The 24,208-nt window shown below is 44.5% G+C and overlaps 1 protein-coding gene and 1 pseudogene across 1 annotated transcript in view; one reads left to right on the plus strand and one right to left on the minus strand.

Annotated features, from left to right (window-relative positions):
• Window positions 1-2,760, minus strand: part of dlgap1a (discs, large (Drosophila) homolog-associated protein 1a) — a 415,980-nt gene extending 413,220 nt beyond the window's left edge. Inside the window, exon 1 of the mRNA XM_034183790.1 lies at window positions 2,629-2,760. The gene's annotated coding sequence lies outside the window, so the exon portion shown is untranslated. The remainder of the gene's footprint in view (window positions 1-2,628) is intronic.
• Window positions 2,761-17,538: 14,778 nt separating this feature from the next.
• LOC117522706 lies at window positions 17,539-17,657 on the plus strand (annotated as a pseudogene).
• Window positions 17,658-24,208: the final 6,551 nt, after the last annotated feature.

Genomic DNA, 24,208 nt, shown 5'->3' on the forward strand with positions numbered 1-24,208 from the left:
TCTATTTTTCTGGCCACTGTCCGCTGATTGTTATATTGTACATGTGTCTCTATTTTTCTGGCCACTGTCCGCTGACTGTTATATTGTACATGCATCTCTATTTTTCTGGCCACTGTCCGCTGACTGTTATATTGTACATGTGTCTCTATTTTTCTGGCCACTGTCCGCTGACTGTTATATTGTACATGTCTGTATTTTTCTGGCCACTGTCCGCTGACTGTTATACATGTGTCTCTATTTTTCTGGCCACTGTCCGCTGACTGTTATATTGTACATACGTCTCTATTTTTCTGGCCACTGTCCGCTGACTGTTATATTGTACATACGTCTCTATTTTTCTGGCCACTGTCCGCTGATTGTTATATTGTACATGTGTCTCTATTTTTCTGGCCACTGTCCGCTGACTGTTATATTGTACATGTGTCTCTATGTTTCTGGCCACTGTCCACTGACTATAATATTGTACATACGTCTCTATTTTTCTGGCCACTGTCCGCTGACTGTTATATTGTACATGTCTGTATTTTTCTGACCACTGTCCGCTGATTGTTATACATGTGTCTCTATTTTTCTGGCCACTGACTGTTATATTGTACATGTGTCTCTATTTTTTTGGCCACTGTCCGCTGACTATAATATTGTACATACGTCTCTATTTTTCTGGCCACTGTCCACTGACTATAATATTGTACATACGTCTCTATTTTTCTGGCCACTGTCCGCTGACTGTTATATTGTACATGCATCTCTATTTTTCTGGCCACTGTCCGCTGACAGTTATATTGTACGTGTCTCTATTTTTCTGGCCACTGTCCGCTGACTGTTATATTGTACATGCATCTCTATTTTTCTGGCCACTGTCCGCTGACAGTTATATTGTACATGCGTCTCTATTTTTCTGGCCACTGTCCGCTGACTGTTATATTGTACATGCATCTCTATTTTTCTGGCCACTGTCCGCTGACTGTTATATTGTACATGCGTCTCTATTTTTCTGGCCACTGTCCGCTGACTGTTATATTGTACATGTGTCTCTATTTTTCTGGCCACTGTCCGCTGACTGTTATATTGTACATGCATCTCTATTTTTCTGGCCACTGTCCGCTGACTGTTATATTGTACATGTGTCTCCATTTTTCTGGCCACTGTCCGCTGACTGTTATATTGTACATGTGTCTCTATTTTTCTGGCCACTGTCCACTGACTATAATATTGTACATACGTCTCTATTTTTCTGTCCACTGACTGTTATATTGTACATGCATCTCTATTTTTCTGGCCACTGTCGGCTGACTGTTATATTGTACATACATCTCTATTTTTCTGGCCACTGTCCGCTGACTGTTAGATTGTACATGCGTCTCTATTTTTCTGGCCACTGTCCTCTGACTGGCCACTGTCCTCTAACTGTTATATGGTACACGCGTCTCTATTTTTCTGACCACTGTCCACTGAGTGTTATATTGTACATGCGTTTCTATTTTTCTGGCCACTGTCCGCTGACTGTTATATTGTACATGCATCTCTATTTTTCTGGCCACTGTCCGCTGACTGTTATATTGTACATGTGTCTGTATTTTTCTGGCCACTGTCCGCTGACTGTTATACATGTGTCTCTATTTTTCTGGCCACTGTCCGCTGACTGTTATATTGTACGTGTCTCTATTTTTCTGGCCACTGTCCGCTGACTGTTATATTGTACATACGTCTCTATTTTTCTGGCCACTGTCCGCTGACTGTTATATTGTACATACGTCTCTATTTTTCTGGCCACTGTCCGCTGACTGTTATATTGTACATACGTCTCTATTTTTCTGGCCACTGTCTGCTGACTGTAATATTGTACATGAGTCTCTATTTTTCTGGCCACTGTCCGCTGACTGTTATATTGTACATACGTCTCTATTTTTCTGGCCACTGTCCGCTGACTGTTATATTGTACATACGTCTCTATTTTTCTGGCCACTGTCCGCTGACTGTAATATTGTACATACGTCTCTATTTTTCTGGCCACTGTCCGCTGACTGTTATATTGTACATACGTCTCTATTTTTCTGGCCACTGTCCGCTGACTGTTATATTGTACATACGTCTCTATTTTTCTGGCCACTGTCCGCTGACTGTTATATTGTACATACGTCTCTATTTTTCTGGCCACTGTCTGCTGACTGTAATATTGTACATGAGTCTCTATTTTTCTGGCCACTGTTCGCTGACTGTTATATTGTACATGTGTCTCTATTTTTCTGGCCACTGTCCGCTGACTGTTATATTGTAGATGCGTCTCCATGGTTCTGGCCTTTCGTAGCACCGTGACATCACCTGGCTGAGTATTTGGAGAACGAAAGAGTGTGACGTCAGTGTGTCGTCACAGTTAGGTATATTTTACCTTTTATAGTTTCCCATCAGTTTTATCACGACAATTTGTGATGACACATTACTTCCATCCGCCCATGACGTCATGACACACATTTCATGGTATGTTTCTGTGTGCTGTAATTTAAACATTTTTAAATGAAACCGTCAGTCTCGGTCCACATGAAGTCACGGCGCTCAAACCGAACCGGCTGCATGTGGATCCGGAGCAGCCACAAACGTGCTCCTTATCCGTCACACGCACGCTCTTACCTGTTTGCCCCTCACATCATTCAGTCGAACACACACGTCTCAGCTGGAACGCGTGTCCGTGTCCGTGAAGATCAACGCGGGGCATCTGAAGGCGAGCGAAGCATCCATTCACCGACTGTCAAACTCACAGCATTTAGCCACAAACTGACCGGAAACACTCGTTTTCTCTCAAAATAAAAGCACTGCATTTGCTCCCCCTGCGGAAAAATACCCCTGCAAAATAAGAGGCACGCTATCGTGACCCTCGTATGGAAATAAAACTATTTTTCTGCATTGAAAATTCAACAAAATATTATCTATAACAGCTGGTAGTGCAGTGACTTCAAAGACCTGAGATGCTGTTCTGAATTTTCAAAATACTCATACTAAGTCAAAATGAAAGCACAATAAATGAGGGATGAAAACTAAAAAAAAAAAAAAAAAAAAAAACTTCCATTTTTGGTGGGGTGTGCGTCTACCTTCCGAACAAGGATCCAAACCAAAACAAAAAAATTGAAGTATTTTTTTAATCTTAGCATATTGTGCTAAGATAGAAAAAAGTTATGTAATATATATATTATGCAAATAATGGATGGTAAAGAGTCCAACATAAAGAAATATTGGATGAAGAAAAGTTATAGTTCTTCATCCAATATTTCTCTATGTTGGACGACTTGCCATCCATCAATTGTTATGTTCTCCACCCCCCTCCCAAATTAACCAAACAACAAATAGTCAAGTAAATTAGATCAATTTATTTTGTTGTGAACCGCATATGATTGATTTAGATGAATGCTTCTAAAACGTCAGTAGCGTGCTTGTCTACCTTCTTAGTGTTTTTGGCATCCTTGGAGTTCAATATTTCCACCAGTTCCTCCTCTGTGAACTCAGCAAACCTCGCTGGCAGACGATTTTCTGCTGTTGTTGACATGTTTGTTGCCATTTTTTCAACCAGCGTCTGTCAGCTAGCTCCTGACCTTCGTATGCCGCGCTCTGATTGGCTAGCTGTTGGCAGTAAGCTCTAACGCTATTGGTCAGTGGGAACCCATCCAATATAACTTTTGGTCCTAGCCTTTTTGGATCCTTTTGGATCCAACATAACTTTCTGACGCCAAGCATGCCAAAATGCAAAATACATCACAACTGCTAACTATTTTCTGGACTCACATTATTCCAGCAGGGGGTGATAAGTCATCTTTATATTAAAAGTGTGAGTGATTTTAAGGTTGATGTCATAGAAATAATGAATGTTTATGAGTTCAATGGTATAAATATTTCATGAGGTGAAAGCTGGAATGTTCAATGAGGCGAGGCCAAGTTTAATTGTACGTATCAGCTTTCGTCCTCCAGCAAAACAAACTCCGCCATGTTTAGCTAAATGCCGCCCCCACTAGTGGGCGGTGGTCACAGCATGCAATGCATCGATTTCTATTTAATTCACTCAATGGTGGATGCAGCTCATGAGCTGTCGCCAGGCAGCCGCCATCTTGCTTAGCGTTATTCCGTGTAGTCAGGCATTAGATTAAAGAGAAATCGATGATGGGCTGACTTAACCTCTGGTTAAAGTCATCTGAAAATGCTGTTTTGTGCAGTGTTTGGGTACAGAAACAATCTGACAAAGGATTGTGGAGTCAGTATTATATGTAATATTAATGATGTGGGGAAATAATGAAAATTGCTGAATAAAGGTTAGACAATGATTTATTTTTTGTGTCGATCTGTGTTCTGTAAAGTAGTGACTTCAGTTTTACTGCCTGAATGTTTTGTCATGATAAATATCACACCATTCATTTAGCAAGTCAATTAGAGGTCTCACTTTCATAAGTCTCAATTTATTCCTTTTTAATTAGCCTTGGGTTTTTTCTTCACATCAGGTTTTCCATCCTGAGATTTTCTGTAAGAGCAAATTCATAGAATGGAAATGTTTTTTCTCTCAATTTGGTGAGTGACTGTCGCTTCACACATAGCACAAAGTTGGGCAAAAGAAGCAGGAACCAGCTGAAAAAGCATGAATAAAAAACGATATGGGAAACCGCGAAACATTCCACCTGCTGTCTGGACACACGGTTGGACATGCATGCATGATACCGCAGCGATGGTTTTGTGCACGCTCGTGCGCACGCATGAACACAGTGTGAGAACCTGGAATGTGTGGCACCACATCGCGCCGCTGCTGTGGAGGAAAAAAACACACACACACCAAAAAAAATCCCCCAAAACACAGCAACTTCAAATATTTAATCATTCTTATCAAGCAAACAATACAAGTATGATCCTTCTGTTCCTCTGTATATGACCCATGGTCATAGACATACAGTCATGAAATGACATGAATGAAACAGTGAGCTCCTATGTCCACATCTGCTGGCCCCGTGTGTGCAGTGCACAGCACGCCTAAGGACACCGCGTCATGTGGACCATAGCTGGTCGTGGATGACGTGACATTCAGATCGGCAGCTCAGTGTATACATGATCAGCCAGTTCGTTTCACACAGGACAGTATGATGTTGAGCGTGCTGATGTGGTCGCTCCCACCCGCTGCAAAGGCGATATATGTTTTTATGTATGTCCACATGAGGACAGCATGCCCATGCACGCGCCTCAGATTCTGGATCAAGTTTCACTTTATATACACAATTAAATCACCAGTGTAAAAGTAACACTGACAGTGTTAAATTAAAGTGACAAGCTACTAGTACTGGGTGGGTGGATCGATCCAAATATTGATAGTATCGGTACCAGCATTGGCATTAATATTGATCATACCAGTGTTGTCACGTGCAACAGCACCAAGAGGTTGGACACAAATGCAGGATTCAGGAGTCAACTTAACAGACTTGTCCTAAGGCCTGGCATCCACATATGTGGACATGACATTTTTGGTTGTCTAGACCATAATACTAAGTTTTGTTTAATGAGAACCTCCGGGTCTTAGGAGGTTAATGTCAAACCAAGTGGGGTTCGGCACACAAAAAGTCAGTCCAAAAATAGCAACAGTAGCCAAAGCATTAGGCGGAGAAGGATCCAAAAAAGGCAGACAGGTTGACACATGGTTAAGCAAAAAACAGGACTAGGAAACTCTGAGGACAAATGCTTGAAAGAGGCACAGAGCACAACAATCTCACAACTGAAGGAGGAAAAGAGAGTGACTAATATAGGAGGAATGATAACGAATGAAGCAGCAGGACCTTCATGGCCGGGACGACGGTGGGGGATCGAACCCACATGGCTTGCACCAAAAGACCGTTCCTCTACCAGGTCAGCCAAAGGGGAACTCCCCATTAGCCAAGCTAGCTGGAACCTCTTTTCAATTGAGACCCGGGACTTTCATCCCGCTACACATCTCCCTACCATTTTTGACTTTGTCCCGAAGTCACAGGTGCATGTTAGCATACTCTGTGACCCACATCCTTTCGTGACGCCAGATTGAAGCAGCAGGACCTTCGTGGCCGGGATGAGGGTGGGGGATCGAACCCACGCGGCTCGCACCAAAAGACCGTTCCTCTACCAGGTCAGCCAAAGGGGAACTCCCCATTAGCCAAGCTAGCGGGAACGTCTTTTCAATTGGGACCCGGGACTTTCATCCCGCTACACGAGGATATACAAGACAGATGTGTGAGGAAGGTTCAGGAACGGGACGCGGTAAGCAGGATCTCTTCAATCACAGACACAGAAGTCTATAACTTCTTCAAGGTTGTTCTGGTGTCTTGGTGGCTTTCCTCACTCTTCACCTTCTTATACAGTCACTCAGTTTTTGAGAACTATCTACTCCACACAGATTTACCATAGAGTGCTATACTGTTTGTATTTCTTCATAATTCATGTAAATAATGTCAAAGACATAGTCAGTGTCTTGGGAATGTTCACGTGTCCATCCCCTAACCTGTCTGAAGAAAACTATATATAAAAGTGATGGTTTACATGTGCTATACTAAAGGGGGCATTTACTTATTCACACCATCATTTTGGCTTTTAGATTTTTAATTAATTTATATCAAACTGTAGAGATTTACTTTCACTGTGAGTTCAAAGAGAATGATTTTGGAAATTCAAATATACAAGGCCTGAATTTTTGTTTTGTTTTTTGATGTCCTAATAAAAATCGAACATGTAAAGGGTCAAGGGGGAAAACACTTTTTCACAGCACAGTGCAAAGTGCAGCAAAGTGCTGCCTGGTCATAACTTAAATAAAATGTTATCAAATAAACAACAAATGAATGAAAAAATATAACAAATAAATTTGTAGTAAACAGCTTTTAACAAAACCTTTCCACAAGTAAAGCGCAACACAATGGTTCCTGTTCAACTTTATTCAACCTTCATATTTTTTGCCAGAAAATTTAACTTGTCCAAAACTGTTACACTCATAAGGAATTTTTTTAAGACAATTAATGTTAAAGAATCCCTTTACTTTTGTACAATTTATTTTATTTTCTATCTCTTTCTATTAACTGTTTGTTTAATGTTTGTTAATATATTTTTAAATAAAGTTTTGAAAACAAAAAGTAAGTGAATAAAACCACCTTAAAAATATTTAGAACCACAAATAAACTTGATTCTTGATTTGTTTATTTATTTTACCATTAAAATTGGCCATCAATTGTTAAAATAAAATAACTTCTCAAGGCCAGGGCTTCTCAAAGTCTGGGGAATATTTAATCACAGCACAGCAAACGAGGTCAGTAGGCTGAGTGAGTGACTGAAGAGGATTGTAGCTATCCCTTCGCTCAGGGCTTTACAGGCTGCTGCAGGCAGCAGAGAAGGGGGAGACCCGCTGCTGCTCCGTGACAACAGAGACTTTCATTTTCAGTCGCCAAACATCACAAAAGCCTCCGGTAACGCCAGGAAAAGTAGCTAGATTTGTCACGAGTCGCTTTTGAGAAAACAAGTTGTCAAGAGGGTTTGTAAAGTCGCCAAATTTAGCGAGAAAGTCGCCAAGTTGGCAACACTGAATGTAAACACATGCAACGCAAATTCACCCGTGCACAGCCCTGTACCGAACCAAACATCCCGTACTGAAACGGTTCAATGCAAATACATGTACCGTTACACCCTTAACACACACTGATTACAAGCAAGCAGATCACAGGTGAGGATGGTTACCTTCTGTAGCCATTCAAACCAGTTTGTGTCAACTTCTGAGCATGTTATCAGGCCAAAATCATCATGGTATGTAAACATTAATCAAGGTCATTTGGTTAGTTTCTGTTGTCATTATGATTTAAAAAGAGTAAACACAGTTGTTTGACCAGTTGTTTTACTGGTAATGATTCTATTCTCACTGTAAAAAAAATAAATAAATAAAATAATAATAATAATAATAATAAAGAAAAATGAAAAAAAAAACTCTAGCAAAACTATTTCCTTTGGGATTAATAAAGTTCCCCTTATTATTCTTATGTTGTGTAATGACATCACAGTCTGTGTTGGATGACGGATCAAATAGATTGCGTTTTGTCTGGTAAAATATTTAATTTCTGGTATAAAGAACAGACAATACAAGAATTAACATCCCTCTGCTGCAGCTCGTTGGCGACATGCCCACCTGTCTGTTGCAGATCACAGCTGCAGAACACAAATCTGCCAGATATGCAACAACAATGCATATATGTGGGCGGGCTCTCATGGCATGCTGATCATTGTTATATTAGTATCCTTTGTTGATCTTTGTTTTAATTTAACGCGTTGTGTTCACCTGTGAGTGTCAGCTGAGAGAGTGAGTCTGACCTGGACATGTCCCCGTGTCTGCAGAGAGAAGCAAAGCCTGAGCTCACATGAATGAGCTCAGGCTGTTGCCCTCATTGCTTGCATTTTTTTTTTTTTTTAAACCACTGTTTCTTTTAATTGATATGGTGGTGGAGGAAAACCAGACACTTCCTGCTTATGTTTTAAGAATGTGTTCATGTACCTCTCAAATATTTTATCGCTATTGTCCTCAAAATGCCAGACTTCGATAATATCCATCACAATGTAACCTTTATCTAAAGCTTTCTGAAATTCTGTGGTTGTCCACGTTCCGCTCATTGGTCTCTGCTCTCTGCTGTTTGTTGTGTGTGCACAGTTCGCTTTAGTTGATATCATCCACGCACATGCAACACAGAAGGAACACCAGCTTATCCCGAGAGGTTCTGTAAAGATGAATAGGAAAAACAGGCCCTGAGGCAGATATATGGTGGCTTTGATGAAACTGAAACATGTCCGGGGTCTTGGAAATTTCTGTCAATAATTTTTGGATTACCTGTCGGATAAGCAAAATTTATATTGATGTAAGGGACATAATGGATGTGTTCACCTTCCCCAGCCGTGTACCTGAGCCGTGAGGAGGACATACGCCCTCCATACAAGGGGTCACGAGGCTCGAGGGGTTGCAGAAATTGGTGCCGGAGGAGAAATTGCTGGAGATTTTGACTGCTTTGTTTCATATCAACCCATTGGTGCTCCCAGATCACAGTGCGGCGGACGCCTGACCTCGCCCGCAGGGCCACTAACTTTACCTGACACGCTGTAAAGTGTCAGAGGATTGATTTTGTGCCCTGCAAAATATGACAGAGACCTGTGGTAACAACATCCAAGAAACTTCCACACTTCATTGATCCCATTAATGTCAGCGAACAGTCTGCCGTATACGCCCTCTAGCTTTTTTCCATCCATGATCAGAGCATGCTCAGTCAAGATGTTTTGACTGTCTGCCACCCATTCTAACCATTGAATTGTGATGTCTGGAAATCTTTTATGTTACGTGCAGTAACTGACGGGTGACAGGGTCGCAGGATCTTGGGAGCGAGGAAGACTTTAATGCAGGCAGACGCTTTTGTTGTGCAAGTGAAAGGGTCCACATGTGTTTCAGAGTCAAACTGACATAAACGTGGAACACGCTGTGGCAAGTATCTTGGTGTTATTGTCACAATACATTATGGCTTCAGCTTTAAAATCAAAAAGTGTTCTGTCTGGTTTTGTACCATGCTTTAAATTCTCGTTTGTCACTCTCAGACATGTACAGTAGTGTTTAGAATAATAGTAGTGCTATGTGACTAAAAAGATTAATCCAGGTTTTGAGTATATTTCTTATTGTTACATGGGAAACAAGGTACCAGTAGATTCAGTACATTCTTACAAATCCAACAAGACCAAGCATTCATGATATGCACACTCTTATGGCTATGAAATTGGACTATTAGTAAAAAAGTACAAAACACAGTAATTCACAATAATAGTAGTATCTGCTGTTGATGCTACAAACTCAAAACTATTATGTTCAAACTGCTTTTTTAGTAATCCTGTGAATCACTAAACTAGTATTTATCAATCAATCAATTTTCAATCAATTTTATTTATATAGCGCCAAATCACAACAAACAGTTGCCCCAAGGCGCCTTATATTGTAAGGCAAGGCCATACAATAATTACGGAAAAACCCCAACGGTCAAAACGACCCCCTGTGAGCAAGCACTTGGCAACAGTGGGGAGGAAAAACTCCCTTTTAACAGGAAGAAACCTCCAGCAGAACCAGGCTCAGGGAGGGGCAGTCTTCTGCTGGGACTGGTTGGGGCTGAGGGAGAGAACCAGGAAAAAGACATGCTGTGGAGGGGAGCAGAGATCAATCAATAATGATTAAATGCAGAGTGGTGCATACAGAGCAAAAAGACAAAGAAACACTCATCACGCATCATGGGAACCCCCCAGCAGTCTAAGTCTATAGCAGCATAACTAAGGGATGGTTCAGGGTCACCTGATCCAGCCCTAACTATAAGCTTTAGCAAAAAGGAAGAGGAGCCTGAAAGCTGAAGGCTCTGCCTCCCATTCTACTCTTACAAACCCTAGGAACTACAAGTAAGCCTGCAGTCTGAGAGTGAAGCGCTCTATTGGGGTGATATGGTACTATGAGGTCCCTAAGATAAGATGGGACCTGATTATTCAAAACCTTATAAGTAAGAAGAAGAATTTTAAATTCTATTCTAGAATTAACAGGAAGCCAATGAAGAGAGGCCAATATGGGTGAGATATGCTCTCTCCTTCTAGTCCCTGTCAGTACTCTAGCTGCAGCATTTTGAATTAACTGAAGGCTTTTCATGGAACTTTTAGGACAACCTGATAATAATGAATTACAATAGTCCAGCCTAGAGGAAATAAATGCATGAATTAGTTTTTCAGCATCACTCTGAGACAAGACCTTTCTAATTTTAGAGATATTGCGCAAATGCAAAAAAAGCAGTCCTACATATTTGTTTAATATGCACACTGAATGACATATCCTGATCAAAAATGACTCCAAGATTTCTCACAGTATTACTAGAGGTCAGGGTAATGCCATCCAGAGTAAGGATCTGGTTAGACACCATGTTTCTAAGATTTGTGGGGCCAAGTACAATAACTTCAGTTTTATCTGAGTTTAAAAGCAGGAAATTAGAGGTCATCCATGTCTTTATGTCTGTAAGACAATCCTGCAGTTTAGCTAATTGGTGTGTGTCCTCTGGCTTCATGGATAGATAAAGCTGGGTATCATCTGCATAACAATGAAAATTTAAGCAATGCCGTCTAATAATACTGCCTAAGGGAAACATGTATAAAGTGAATAAAATTGGTCCTAGCACAGAACCTTGTAGAACTCCATAATTAACCTTAGTCTGTGAAGAAGATTCCCCATTTACATGAACAAATTGTAATCTATTAGATACATATGATTCAAACCACCACAGCGCAGTGCCTTTAATACCTATGGCATACCTAAATACCTACCTAAATACCTATTTAGTTGTATAACCACAGTTTTTCATGATTTCTTCACATCTACAAGGCATTCATTTTGTTGGTTTGGAACCAAGATTTTGCTCGTTTACTAATGTGCTTGGGGTCATTGTCTTGTTGAAACACCCATTTCAAGGGCATGTCCTCTTCAGCATAAGGCAACATGTGTTGTGTGGGCCGCTGAAGAGGAGGTACTGCTGGCCCACCACCAGAGGGCGCCCTGCCTGAAGTGCGGGCTTCGGGCACGAGAGGGCGCATCCGCCCCACAGGAGCAACTGGGAGTGGCAGCTGTCACTTATTGTCAACGCCAGCTGTCACTCATCAACCACCACCACCATATAAGCCGGGCAGCATCTCCACCTCGCTGCCGAGATATCTTCTACCTACAAGGTAATTCTCTCAGCCGTTGTTGTGCCGAATGCACGTAATTGCTTCTGAACTTGCAGGCGTACCTGTTTCCCTACTTCAGCTGAAGGCTGGGTTTGTGGGTGATGGAAGAGTGACAGTCTTCACTCCTCACTACAAGCTGTGATAAGTAGTTGATTCAGGCTCTGCTTTGACTGTGTTCCTGTTTCGGAGGTGTTTTTTTCCCACCATAAAGGAACTGTTGCTGACTGTGTTACGGGGTGTGCACACACCCACGCCTAACTGTTTCTGCTTCCTGCCAGCAGTACCAGGTCTGACCCGTTGGCAGTGGAAATGGTGTGGGACCCGGCGCTTCTCTGGACAGACATCTTCTATCCTCGAGCCTGCCCACACGTCACCTTTGTACATTGACTGTTTCAAATTCTGTGATTTGTCTGTATTTCGTTGTGCACATTCACAACAGTAAAATTGTTATCTTTTGGCTCAATCCATTGTCCGTTCATTTACGCCCCCTGTTGTGGGTCCGTGTCATTACACTTTCCCAACAGGATATCTCGGCCAACGTCATGGATTCCGAGGGGCGTCAACCATCGGCTGAACAACCAATGGAAGAGCAGGGTGCACAGGCGCCAGCAGGAGACATGGTTGGTGAGTTGCAGAAAATCCTCACCGCCTTCACTGCTTGGTTGGATTTAATGACCGAGCAGAACGTTATACTCAATCGTAGGATGGAGGCTCTCACCGCACAGGTAGAAGTGCGCGCTCAGGGCGCGGCTGCAGCTCCTCCTCCTGCTGCCCTGGTACCAAATATAGACATTCCAATGGTCGTTCAACGAACCCCCCCACCGTCCCCTGAAGCATACATAAGTCCCCCGGAACCGTACGGGGGCTGTGTGGAGACGTGCGCAGAGTTCTTGATGCAGTGTTCGCTCGTCTTCACACAGCGTCCCATTATGCACGTGTCGGATTCAAGCCGAGTGGCTTATGTGATTAATTTGCTTCGAGGTGAGGCACGCACCTGGGCTACGGCGCTCTGGGAGCAGAATGCACGGCTCCTAACAACATATACTGGGTTTGTGAGGGAGTTCAGACAAGTTTTTGACCACCCTAATAGAGGCGAGACCACTTCAACAGTGCTACTGTCTATGCAACAGGGGCGCTGGAGTGCAGCCGAGTATGCAGTTGACTTCCACATCGCGGCTGCGAGGTCTGGCTGGAATGCTACTGCACTCCGCGCCGCCTTTGTAAACGGACTGTCGTCGGTCCTTAAGGAGCACCTGGTGGCTAAGGACGAGCCGCGGGATTTAGACGGGCTCATCGACCTGGTTATACGATTAGACAATCGGTTAGACGAACGCCGTCGGGAGCGAGACGAAAGACATGGCCGGGCACGCGCCGTCCCTCTCCCTTCCAGGTCCGAAAGGGTTCCGCCCTCCCCACGCTCCACAGCCTCAACGCTCCGTGTGGTTACAGCTCCCCCTGCTGATGATGCTATGGACACGAGCAGGGCTAAATTGAGGGCTTCCAATAGACAGAGGAGACTGGCCCGCGGGGAGTGTTTTATCTGAGGCTCGAGCGAGCATATGCAGAAAAACTGCCCCAAGCGGTTAAACACCAACGCCCACCCTTAGAGACTGGGCTAAGGGTGGGCCAAGAAATTCACGTGGGACACACATGCATATCCGCACATCTCCCAGTTACAATCCTGAGTGGGGATTTAACCCTTCAAGCCCCCGCACTGGTGGACACGGGGTCAGAAGGGAATCTGCTGGACAGCAGATGGGCTAGGGAAGTAGAGCTCCGCCTGGTGGCGCTCCGTTCACCATTGAAGGTGCTAGCACTAGATGGCACCATTCTCCCCTTAATCACACACAAGACACAGCCAATAACTCTGGTTGTGTCTGGGAATCATCGGGAGGAGATTGAGTTCTTTGTAACTCCTTCTACCTCCCGCGTAATTTTGGGCTTCCCGTGGATGATAAAACACAATCCCCGGATTGATTGGCCATCTGGGGATGTGGCTCAGTGGAGCGAAACCTGCCACCGGGAGTGTTTAGGATCCTCGGTTCCCCCCGGTTTGACTGCTAACGAGGAGGTTAAAGTTCCCCCCAATCTGACGGCAGTGCCTGAGGAGTACCATGATCTTGCTGACATCTTCAGCAAAGCACTCACTCTTCCCCCCACCGGCCATATGATTGTGCCATTGATCTGATCCCAGGCGTTGAATACCCGTCCAGCAAGCTGTACAACCTCTCACGTCCAGAGCGCGAATCAATGGAGACCTACATCCGGGACTTGTTAGCTGCGGGGTTGATCTGGAACTCCACCTGCCCGATGGGTGCTGGTTTCTTTTTTGTGGGCAAGAAAGACGGCGGGCTCCGTCCATGCATTGATTACAGAGGGCTGAACGAGATTACGGTTCACAATGGATACCAGTTGCCCCTGTTAGATTCAGTGTTCACGCCCCTGCATGGAGCCAAAATTTTCACTAAACTGGATCTGAGGAACGCGTATCACCTGGTTCGGATCCGGAAGGGAGACGAATGGAAGATGGCATTTAACACCCCATTAGGTCACTTTGAGTACCTGGTCGTGCTGTTCGGCCTCACTAACGCCCCCGCGACATTCCAAGCTTTGGTTAATGATGTCTTGTGGGACTTCCTGCACCGATTCGTCTTCGTATATCTAGACGATATACTCATCTTTTCCCCAGATCCTGAGACCCATGTCCAGCATGTACGTCAGGTCCTGCAGCAGTTGTTGGAGAACCGACTGTTTGTGAAGGGCGAGAAATGCGAGTTCCACCGCACTTCTTTGTCCTTCCTGGTGTTCATCATCTCCTCCAACTCCGTCGCCCCTGATCCTGCCAAGGTTGTGGTGGTGAGAGACTGGCCCCAACCGACAAGCCGTAGGAAACTGCAACAGTTCCTCGGCTTTGCACATTTCTATAGGAGGTTCATTAAGGGCTACAGTCAGGTAGTTAGTCCCCTAACAGCCCTGACCTCCTCTAAAGTCCCCTTCACCTGGTCGGATCGGTGCGAAGCCACGTTTAGGGAGTTGAAACGTCGGTTTTCAACTGCACCAATTCTGGTGCAGCCCGATCCTAGCCGCCAGTTTGTGGTTGAAGTGGATGCCTCTGACTCAGGGATAGGAGCCGTGCTGTCCCAGAGCGGGGAGTCCGACAAGGTTCTCCACCCCTGTGCCTATTTTTCATGCAGGTTGACCCCGGCAGAGCGGAACTACGATGTGGGCAATCGGGAACTCCTTGCGGTGAAAGAGGCTCTTGAGGAGTGGAGACATCTGTTGGAGGGAGCCGCGGTACCATTTATGGTTTTCACGGACCATCGGAACCTGGAGTACATCCGGACCGCCAAGCGTCTGAACCCCAGGCAAGCCCGCTGGTCACTGTTCTTCGGGCGTTTTGACATCCGGATCACCTACCGCCCCGGGACCAAGAACCAAAGATCTGACGCCTTGTCCCGGGTACATGAAGAGGAAGTCAAAACCGAGCTGTCAGATCCACCGGAATCCATCATACCCGAGTCCACTATCGTGGCCACCCTCACCTGGGATGTGGAGAAGACCGTCCGGGAGGCCCTGGCATGGAGCCCGGACCCAGGGACTGGCCCAAAGAACTGACTCTACGTCCCACCAGAAGCCAGAGCTAGTCCTGGACTTCTGTCACGGTTCCAAGCTCTCCTGTCACCCCGGGGTGCGAAGAACCGTGGCAGTGGTCCGGCAGCGCTTCTTGTGGGCGTCCATGGAAGCCGACATCCGGGAGTACGTTCAGGCCTGTACCACCTGCGCCAGTGGCAAAGCGGATCACTCAAAGACTCAAGGTCTCCTTCAACCGCTGCTGGTGCCTCATCGCCCCTGGTCACACATCGGCCTGGACTTTGTCACGGGCCTCCCGCCATCCCAGGGCATGTCGACCATCCTCACGATAGTTGACCGATTCTCCAAGGCGGCCCACTTCGTGGCCCTCCCGAAGCTCCCAACGGCCCAGGAGACAGCAGACCTCCTGGTCTACCACATCATACGTCTGCATGGGATACCAACTGACATTGTCTCGGATCGTGGTCCTCAGTTCTCCTCTCAAGTCTGGAGGAGTTTCTGCAGAGAACTGGGGGCCACCATGAGCCTCTCGTCCAGGTACCACCCATAGACGAATGGACAGGCAGAGCGGGCTAATCAGGAGCTCGAGCAGGCCCTCTGCTGTGTAACACCTGCGCACCCGGAGGCCTGGAGTGACCATCTGGCCTGGATCGAGTACAATCATAACAGCCAAGTGTCCTCTGCCACCAGCCTCTCCCCGTTTGAGGTGTGTCTGGGGTACCAGCCCCCATTGTTTCCCATGGTGGAGGGAAAGGTTGGTGTGCCCTCGGTCCAGGCCCACCTACAAAGATGCCGTCGGGTGTGACGCACCGCCCGTTCTGCCCTGGAGAAGGCCCGGACGAGGGCCAAGGCCCATGCAGACCGCCGGCATTCCCCGGCTCCTGCATACCAGCCCGGGCAGGAGGTGTGGTTGTCAACCAAGGACATACCCCTACAAGTGGACTCCCCTAAGCTGAAGGACAGATTCATCAGCCCGTTTAAAATCCTCAAGGTCCTCAGTCTAGCCGCAGTGAAGCTCCAACTCCCAGCTTCACTGCGGATCCAACCGGTATTCCATGTCTCCAGGATCAAACCACACCACACCTCACCCCTCTGTGCTCCCGGACCGGCGCCGCCTCCTGCCCGGATCATCGACGGGGAGCCAGCATGGACAGTACGCCGACTCCTGGACATCCATCGGAGGGGCTGGGGGTTCCAGTACTTAGTGGACTGGGAGGGGTATGGACCTGAAGAACGCTCCTGGGTGAAGAGGAGCTTCATCCTGGACCCGGCCCTCCTGGCCGACTTCTACACCCGACACCCCGACAAGCCTGGTTGAGGGGGGGTCCTGTTGTGTGGGCCGCTGAAGAGGAGGTACTGCTGGCCCACCACCAGAGGGCGCCCTACCTGAAGTGCGGGCTTCGGGCACGAGAAGGCACATCCGCCCCACAGGAGCAACTGGGAGTGGCAGCTGTCAATCATCGTCAACGTCAACTGTCACTCATCAACCACCACCACCATATAAGCCAGGCAGCATCTCCTCCTCGCTGCCAAGATATCTTCTACCTACAAGGTAATTCTCTCAGCCGTTGTTGTGCCAAACGCACGTAATTGCTTCTGAACTGTTTGCAGGCGTACCTGTTTCCCTACTTCAGCTGGAGGCTGGGTTTGTGGGTGACGGAAGAGTGACGGTCTTCACTCCTCACTACAAGCTGTGATAAGTAGTTGATTGTGTTATGGGGGACTCAGGACTTGGCGGCTCAGGTGTACTTCAGACCCGTTGGCAGTGGAAATCGTGTGGGACCCGGCACTTCTCTGGACAGATGTCTTCTATCCTCTAGCCTGCCCACATGTCACCTTTCTACATTGACTGTTTCAAATTCTGTGATTGTCTGTATTTCGTTGTGCACATTCACGCTGGCTTCATCCTTACATAGGGGACACCTGATTCACACCTGTTTGTTCCACAAAATTGACAAACTCACTGACTGAATGCCACACTACTATTATTGTGAACACCCCCTTTTCTACTTTTTTTTAACTAATAGCCCAATTTCATAGCCTTAAGAGTGTGCATATCATGAATGCTTGGTCTTGTTGGATTTGTGAGAATCTACTGAATCTACTGGTACCTTGTTTCCCATGTAACAATAAGAAATATACTCAAAACTTTGATTAAACTTTTTAGTCACATAGCACTACTATTATTCTGAACACTACTGTAAGTTGCACAGCCGGTCTGCTCTGTGTATGCCTGATCCCGTCAGATCTCAGAAGCTAAGCAGAGCAGGATCTGGTTAGTACTTGGATGGGAGACCTCTTCGGAACACCAGCGGCTGTGTGTGTTTCTCCAAGTAAAACAAGTTGTGCCAGGAAGGGCATCCGGCGTAAAATTTGTGCCAATTACCAATGCATTGGTTGTATCCGCTGTGACGACCCTGAACGAAAAACCGGGAGCAGCCAAATGAACAACAACAACAACTCTCAGACATGTAAGTTAATCTGTAAACTGCAGAGTCAGGGTATGGTCCAACATAGTTAAAAACATTTCTGAACTGAAGGTGTGAAAAGTAACCTTTACGCAATCCGTCTTTCATCTCAGCCTTACTACCAATGGCTTTTGGCATTTGCACCAGATGCATGGTTATAAATGACAGTGAGTCATAAATGTACGATTGGACAGTAGCAGAAGTTTACTGCCGGTCATAATCAGCGCGTGGGTTATACCCTGAATCAGATAACCATCAAAACCTTTGGAGTTGTGAACGATGAATATGTGATCCTCGAATTTCTTTGTTCTATAATGTTTAAAGAACTTGGTGACGCAGTCTGTTCACCATTCACTCCAACTATCCCTGGTCATCGTTAGAGCACTAACGTAAAACAGTACATATTCTCCAATATTACTGACAAACGTTTCAAAGTCATATAACACGTATTTATCAGAATGAGTCTCTGCGGTTTTGAATGAACTCATATAGCACAGATGAGGGTCGTCTGATTCCTTAACTTTGTCATTACATTCTGGACACAAAACATGGGGACTGCTTTTTTTGGAGAAAGGGATGAAATGCTCTGAAATGGTAATTGCAAACACAGATTTCACAGCAATAGGACAATACCACGGTTCTATGTGTTGGTTGTAACATAGCTCTGAGCAATAGGTTTTGGTACAGTCTCTGCAGATTACGGGGTTTTGTTTATCGCTATTACATTCAGACTGTTCACATATTTTGCAGTATTCTGCATAGCTGTTACTCCATCTGGATCCGTACCCCGTATAGCAATTATTCACACACATACTTTGCCCCAGGAATTGTTTCAGGTTAATTATTTTATGATAGTGATTTCTTAAGAGAAATAAAAAGGCTTTTTTTTTTTTGGCAACATTCTTTCCCTGTCAGGTCTGAAAAACACTGGGATCCGCCGCAGCCACGGGTGGATTGCTGGATGGCACACCGAGATCCACCTCTGCTGCAGGCAGATAGCCAGACGGCACCCTTGGTTCTGCCTCTACCGACAAAAGACTGAACACAACCCCAGAAAGGCACAGACCATGACACCGACATACACAAAAGAAAACACCACAATTTTACAATCAAGTGAAGTTTCAAATTTCCCCACTTGATCGAAAGATACCGGTGCATGCGTTGATAACCCCACATGAATTTGTCACAAGCGTGTCTGGTCAATGGCTTCCTGTTCTACACTGAATTACTCCCCGGCAAAGACCCTCCCCACCCCAACCCCCCCCCCCCCCCCCCCCCACACACACACACACACATTTCTTTTGCTTATATATATATATATATATATATATATATATATATATATATATATATATATATATATATATATATATATATATATATATATATTTTTTTTTTTTTTTTTTTTTTTTACAAGTGCCCCTGCATTTCAATTGAAATTGACATCAAAAGACTGCAGGCTACAATATAACTCTTATACAAAATATCCATGGAGCAAATCTGAAAAAACATTTTTACTGCTAAATGTCTGTCATTAGATAATTTTTAATCTTTCAGGGAGGAACAATTAGCTCTTATTAAGGTGCATATTTGTCTCAACATTTAGCTAAATAGTTAGCATGATGTTTGTAAATATTAGGCTAAATGTGAACACATTTACAACCCAAATTCCAATTAAGTTGGGATGTTGTGTAAAATGTAAATAAAAACATAATACAATGATTTGCAAATCCTCTTCAACCTATATTCAATTTCAATTTCAATTGTTGTTTTGTGCAAATATTTGCTCATTTTGAAATGGATGCCTGCAACACCTTTCAAAAAAGTTGGGACAGGGCAACAAAAGACTGGGAAAGTTGATGAATGCTCAAAGAACACCCGTTTGGAACATTCCACAGGTGAACACGTTAATTGGAAACAGGTTAGTGTCATGATTGGGTATAAAAGGAGCATCCCCAAAATGCTCACCATTCACAAGCAAAGATGGGGCGAGGATCACCACTTCGTGAACAACTGCATCAAAAAATAGTCCAACAGTTTCTCAAAGTTCAGCTGCAAGGAATTTAGGGATTCCATCATCTACAGTCCATAATATAATCAGAAGATTCAGAGAATCTGGAGAACTTTCTACACATAAGTGGCAAGGCCAAAAATCAACATTGAATGCTCATGACCTTCGATCCCTCAGGTGGCACTGCATTAAAAACCAACATCACTGTGTAAAGGATCTTACTGTGTGGGCTCAGGAACACTTCACAAAATCATTGTCAATTAACAATTAACACAGTTCGTTGCTACATCTACAAGTGCAAGTTAAAACTCTACCATGCAAAACAAAAGCCACACATCAACAACATGCAGAAACTCCACTGCCTTCTCTGGGCCTGAGCTCATTTGAAATGGACAGACGCAAAGTGGAAAAGTGTGCTGTAGTCTGATGAGTCCACATTTAAAATTGTTTTCGGAAATCATGGATGTTGTGTCCTCCTGACAAAAGAGGGAAAAGGTGGTATGGGGGGTGTGTTAGTGTCCATGGCATGGGCAACTTACACATCTGTGATGGCACCATCAGTGCTGAAAGGTACATCCAGGTTTTGGAGCAACACAAGCTGCGATCCAAGCAACGTCTTTTTCAGGGATGTCCCTGCTTATTTCAGCAAGACAATGCCAAGCCACATTCTGCACATGTTACAACAGCGTGACTTCAATCAATCAAGTTTTATTTCAATAGCACTTTACAACAGTTTTCACTGAACCACAGTGCTTTCCAATAGCACCAGAGAGAGAAAGATGACCCACCTTATGTCAAAAATTGATTTATGGCCCTGTCAGCCAATCAGAATCGACTACGTCACTAAGCCCCGCCCCCTCATGACGTCACAGCCCATCAGAATCGATGACATCACTATGTCCCGCCCCTAAGCCCCTCCCCTAGTCCCGCCTCCAAGCCCCGCCCCCTATGACGTCACAGCCAATCAGAATCGATTACGGCACTATGTCCTGCCCCTAAGCCCCCGCCCCGGCTCCTCCCCTAGTCCCGCCCCTGGATCCTCCCCTAGCCCCACCCCCAAGCTCCTCCCCTAGCCCCACCGCCAAGCTCCTCCCCTAACCCCGCCCCAAGCACCGCCTCCAAGCCCTACCTCCCCTCCCACCCGGGTCTAATATTTTAATGTAATTTTATTTCATGAATTAAAGAATGATTAAAATACCTAGATCTTTTTAATGTATTAAAGAATTAACTAATTCTGAAATAATTAAACATAAATCAGTGTCTATTATTTAATACCCCTTTAATATTTTTAATTCTTAAATTAAAGCGCGTCCTTTTATGGTTTTTTAATGCCTCAATTAAAGAAGGAATAAAAAATACCGTATCTTATGCATAATTATGGGAGGTTTTCTTCAATTTAGTGATTACACACGAATATTTTAATACGCCTTTAATATTTCTTAATTCTTAAATTATCGCGTTTCCTTTTCTGTTTTTTTTTAATTCGTAAATTAAAGAAGGGAAACAAATAGCCGTTTCTCTCGGCTGTAAGTCTTTGCAGCAAGACGGTCAAATACCCACGCATAGAGCTGCTCACGGAAACATGACCCCACGGCTGTAATACCTGTTGCAGACGCTAGCTGTGTCTGTGTGTGCGTGCGTGCGTGCGTGTGTGTTTCGGAGGCGTGTGTGTGTGTCTGTGTGTGTGTCTGTGTGACCGGCGGAGCGGGGGTGTCAGGCCGGATGGTCCTTTATAACATAGTAGAGAAGCGTTCGTCGCACTTGTTTGAAGGCTGAAAAAACAAAGATCCTTCTCACTCACGCCAAATGGTGTTTCTTTTAAGATATTACCCGGTCGATCAGGGGGCTGCGGGACACCCGCTGATCGGAGATGCCGCCCCGAGGTGATGAAGGCGGAAAAAAACAAAGTTTCTTCTCCGTCACTCCCGGCAGGGTGGCTGGGTAGAGAGAGTAATGACCCACCTTATGTCAAAAGTGATTGATGGCCCTGTCAGCCAATCAGAATCGATGACGTCACTATGTCCTGCCCATAGGCCCCTCCCCTAGTCCCGCCTCCAAGCCCCGCCCCTTATGACATTACAGCCAATCAGAATCGACTACGTCACTAAGCCCCGCCCCCGTTATGACGTCACAGCCAATCAGAACCGAAGACGTCACTATGTCCTGTCCCTAAGCCACGCCCCTAGTCCCGCCTCCAAGTCCCGCCCCTTATGACATCACAGCCAATCAGAATCGATTACGTCACTATGTCCTGCCCCTAAGTCCCTGCCCCCGGCTCCTCCCCTAGTCCCGCCCCTGGCTCCTCCCCTAGCCCCACCCCCCAAGCTCCTCCCCTAACCCCGCCCCAAGCACCGCCTCCAAGCCCCACCTCCCCTCCCACCCGGGTCTAATATTTTAATGTCATTTTATTTCATGAATTAAAGAATGATTAAAAATACCTAGATCTTTTTAATGTATTAAAGAATTAACTAATTCTGAAATAATTAAACATAAATCACTGTCTATTATCTAATACCCCTTTAATATTTTTAATTCTTAAATTAAAGCGCCTCCTTTTATGGTTTTTTAATGCCTCAATTAAAGAAGGAATAAAAAAATACCGTATCTTATGCATAATTATGGGAGGTGTTCTTCAATTTAGTGATTAAACACGAATATTTTAATACGCCATTAATATTTCTTAATTCTTGAATTATCGCGTTTCCTTTTCTGTTTTTTAATTCGTAAATTAAAGAAGGGAAACAAATAGCCGTCTCTCTCGGCTGTAAGTCTTTGCAGCAAGACGGTCAAATACCCACGCATAGAGCTGCTCGCGGAAACATGACCCCACGGCTGTAATACCTGTTGCAGACGCTAGCTGTGTCTGTGTGTGCGTGCGTGCGTGCGTATCAGGCCGGATGGTCTTTTATAACATAGTAGAGAAGCGTTCGTCGCGCTTGTTTGAAGGCTGAAAAAACAAAGCTCCTTCTCACTCACGCCAAATGGTGTTTCTTTTAAGATATTAGCCGATTGATCATGGTGCGCGGGACACCCGCTGATCGGAGATGCTGCCCCGAGGTGATGAACCCGAAAAATCAACAAACTTTGGTCTCACTCACGCCAAATGGTGTTTCTTTTAAGATATTAGCCGATCGATCATGGTGCGCGGGACACCCGCTGATCGGAGATGCTGCCCCGAGGTGATGAACCCGAAAAATCAACAAACTTTGGTCTCACTCACGCCAAATGGTGTTTCTTTTAAGATATTAGCCGATCGATCATGGTGCGCGGGACACCCGCTGATCGGAGATGCTGCCCCGAGGTGATGAACCCCAAAAATCAACAAACTTTGGTCTCACTCACGCCAAATGGTGTTTTTAGAGCAAAAGGTGCCAGTAAGTGTTTTTCACAAAAAACCTCGTTTGAAAAACAATTTACCCTTTTCAACAATATTATAGGAAAGAACACAGGCTGTATAAGGTTTAGAATATGTGCTTTATTACATTCATTAAAGTCACACACAGAGAAAAAAGCAATTGTTCATGTTTATTAAACACAGCATACGTGAAGGAAAACATTAAGAAAAAAGTATTTGGTTCACTTACATGAAGAAAAAAAGTATACGTTCATGTTTATTAAACACAACATACGTTAAGAAAAAAGGTATTTGTTCCAGTTACCTGAAGAAAAAAGCATATGTTCATGGTTATTAAACACAAATTTGGTCCACTTACATGAAGAAAAAAGCATACGTTCATGTTTATTAAACACAACATACGTTAAGAAAAAAGGTATTTGTTCCACTTACATGAAGAAAAAAGCATACGTTCATGTTTATTAAAGGGTAACCATCAGGCTGTCGCCGTAAATTAGCTGATAGATGATTATTATGTCTCCAGCTGCGTATAATAAACTCAAGTCTGCTCAAAGCCACTTTTTTAAGGCAACAAGTTCGCATATTTTTTTTGTAAAGTCAACTTATTATATTTTACACATTTTGGTATTCAAACATCAAATCCTTATCTCAACACTTCACGGTAACGTTCACATGCCAGCAGCTTGGATGTTAAGTCCTAAATCTAAACATTTTCTTTGCTCACTTGTATTGCTGCAAGTTCCTGCTTTACCACCTCATTCTGACCAAGAAACATCTGAAGTGGGTCAAAAAATAACTGAAACTGTTCTTGAAAGCAGCTTTCTCCTGGTTAGTTTTTAATACACCCTGAAGACATCAAGATTTTCTGATCAGATTTCTTGGGACACTTTCCAAAAGGGAGACATCTATTGTTTTAATATGAAAATCAGCCGTCAGCATTTTATGTCAAGTGTTCGCTGAAAATCACAGATAACTGAATGACGGAGAACTGAAGCAACAACTTTGAAGTTTCAAATAAAACAGGGTTCATCAGCATTTTCT

This window comes from Thalassophryne amazonica, chromosome 12 (genome assembly GCF_902500255.1).
Source record: "Thalassophryne amazonica chromosome 12, fThaAma1.1, whole genome shotgun sequence".
Lineage (NCBI taxonomy): Eukaryota > Metazoa > Chordata > Actinopteri > Batrachoidiformes > Batrachoididae > Thalassophryne > Thalassophryne amazonica.